A 2,992-nucleotide genomic window follows, 5' to 3' on the forward strand; every position below is an offset into this window, starting at 1 on the left:
TCAGGACTTAAAAGATGAGTATCAAAATCAGCCAGTAACAATTAAGAAGAAAAATGAACTCAGATGAAAGATGAAAATTTTAAGCAGAAGTGAAAGCAGAAACGTTTGATAGTACACACGACACTAGAACAGACGCTCCCAGTTCCACCCAATATTCATTCCTGTCCTCTCACACAGTAACAGAACTTTGACTTCTTTTTTTTTTTTTCCTGATGGAGAGCTACTCAGGCTGCATTCCTAGTGCTTCCTTGCATCTTGCTGTGGCTCTATGACTAAGTTCTGGCAGATGGGTACATAAAAGTATGGCCAGGAACTTCTGGGAAGGCTAAGAAAGGGGGCTGAATCATTGGCAAACTGATTCTTTCATTTTGTTCTCCTTCTACCTGCTGCTGGCCAGAAACATGAACCTGATCATTAGAGCTCCAACAGTTATTGCGAATAATAAGGTTCATAAGGATGGAAGCCAGGGGTTGGGAATTGGAGCATGAAGATAAGTCTGGGTCCCTGATGATACCAGGGTGGTGACACACCAGTCCCGAGCTGCACACCTTTGGACCTCTTTTACATGAGAGGGAAATGAAGTGTTCTCTTAAGATACTGCTCCTTGACTTTTTGTAATATGCTACATGTTTTATGTTATATGATACAAAATACCCATTTCATTCTTTAAAAAGACTACAATAAAAAGGGAAATCCCTGGCAAACCTAATAAACAGACATAGAAAATGAATATACAATGTTAGTAATGAAATACAATCTTCAAACACAGAAAAGCTTAAAGGTTTATATTAAAGCAACTTGTACAAACTTACCATAATAAATTTGGGAAATCTGAGAGAAACAGGTAACTTGTTATCAAAACATAAAATACCTCATTTGACCCAAAAAGAGAGAGAAAATTTGAACAGTCCAATAACTACAGCCAAATTTGGTGGCAGGTTCAGATGGTTTTACCGAGTTTAATCTAAATCCACACATCACGCAATTCCTATGTTATTTTAAATAATTCTAGACCACAGAGAAAGATTAAAGTTCCTGAATTCATGGTATAAAGTGTTGTAAAGATAGCACACAAGAGAAAATAAGATGAATTCCAATTATAAATATAGAAGCAAATATTTCAAATAAATTATTAGAAGTCTGAATCCAGCTATTCATTTATAAAATTATGATATAAACAAATGGGATTGATTTCAGTAATGCAAGGACTTCAGAAATAGGAACTTTATCAACATATTTCATTACAACAACAAACTAAAGGATAACAATAAATGCTGAAAGCTATTCAATAAATTCTAGAGCTACGGTGAATAACTACAAGGAGAGTAGCATTAGAACGAAGCCACTTAAGCAAATGTTATTTACTGAAGATAGCAAACACTATTTTAAAAGGTGTAATATTAAAGCCATTTACTATTAAAAACTGGCATCAGTACTAATCACTTCTCATATTTACTCATTTAATCTTCCCGTTGGCCCTTTGAGGAAAATTATTCATACCCCCATTTTAAAGACAGAGAGCGAGGCAGAAAGCGGTTAAGGTAACTTACTCAAACTAGCTAGCAGTGAGCCAGGATCTGTACTCAGGCAATCTGGTTCCAGAATTTTTTCCCCATCCAAGCGGGTTTATTTGGTCTCCCGCACACTCAGGCCCGCATCCCCAGGAAGCCGGCCACGACTGCTCGGCCTGCAGCTTCACTCGCATGGGAGTGGAGTCGGCGCCACCCGCAGCAGCAGGATGCTGCGGGTCTGGGAGCTTCTACCCATTGCCGGAGTCCACCTGTCCTTCGGCATCAGCTTCCGCCCGCGCTCAAGGACGACCCAACGCCCAAGGGGCCAGAGCACCGCATTCTGCACGACGTCGCTCAAGCAAGCCCAGGCCATGGCGCATGCGCAGGGCTCACTGAACGCGGTGAGCCTCACGTGGTGCATGGAGGCGCCTAGCGGCATGAAGCGCACGCGCGTCACGTCTGACATGCGCAGTGGCTTTTCCCACCTGGGGCGGGTCCAAGTTATGTTTGACAGTCGTGGTCTTAGGGGTCAGTGACAGGATTCTGAAGCTGGGAAGCGCTTTGTCCTTGTCGTTGCTTGCAGGTTGAGCATCGTCTGGGCCACTCCTCGAGACAAGCTTAGGCATGAAGGGGTTGCGGGAGGGCTCACGAGGGCTGCCCCTGATCCAGGAAGGCGGCACCTGTTCCTGTGCCAAGGGCCACGGCAGCTCTTACTGCTCCTCAGACCCGGCACCCTGCTGCTTTCGTGGGCGTCCAGCTGCCGGCGATCTCCTCCTGCTGGTGCAAAATGTGCTCCAGGATGGCCTCGCGCTTGTGCAGAAAGCCACCCGCGGTGACGACAGGGTAGTGGCAAGGCCGAAGAATTGCAGCCACAGTCGAAGTTCTTGATGGCATTCCGGCTCTATTAGAAGTTCTGGGTCCCGTAGCCTGAGGCCGCCGTGTCCCTCTCATGGTAAGTGTAAACGGCACCTGCAGTGCGGTGCTTGGCTGTGCACGGTCATCCTCACAAAGGACTCCGCGTTTTTTCCTGGCTTTTTCACCTATGCCCCTACCATGGCAAGACACCAGGAAATTTTGTCTCATATTAATTTAGTCAGTTCTCTCTGGTTTGGCATTTTCATACTCTATCTTTTCCCATCCTTTTACTGTTAACCTGTCTATTCTTTATAGTGAAAGTTGGTATTTTGTGGATGACAAATAGTTCTTGCTTTTTATCCTGTTTGACCATCTCTGCCTTTTACTTGCAGTGCTTAGAGAATTTACCATTAATATTAGTATTGTATGGTTGGGTTTAAATTTCCCATCTTGCTACATATTCTGTTGGTTCCATCTATTCTTGGATCCTTCTCACCTCTTTTCCTGTCTTCTTTTGGGTTAATACAGGTTTTTTTTTTTTTTTTCCTGTTTTTGTTTTGTTTTGTTTTTTGTTTGTTTTTTAGAAAGTGAGCACTGGGGGTGGGGGAAAGAAGGGGAGAGGGAGA

At 43.8% G+C, this 2,992-nt stretch overlaps 1 pseudogene; it reads right to left on the reverse strand.

Annotated features, from left to right (window-relative positions):
* Positions 1-1,695: 1,695 nt before the first annotated feature.
* Positions 1,696-2,739, reverse strand: LOC116622991 (annotated as a pseudogene).
* Between the last annotated feature and the right edge of the window lie 253 nt (positions 2,740-2,992).

This window comes from Phoca vitulina, unplaced genomic scaffold (genome assembly GCF_004348235.1).
Source record: "Phoca vitulina isolate PV1807 unplaced genomic scaffold, GSC_HSeal_1.0 scaffold56, whole genome shotgun sequence".
Classification (NCBI taxonomy): Eukaryota; Metazoa; Chordata; class Mammalia; order Carnivora; family Phocidae; genus Phoca; species Phoca vitulina.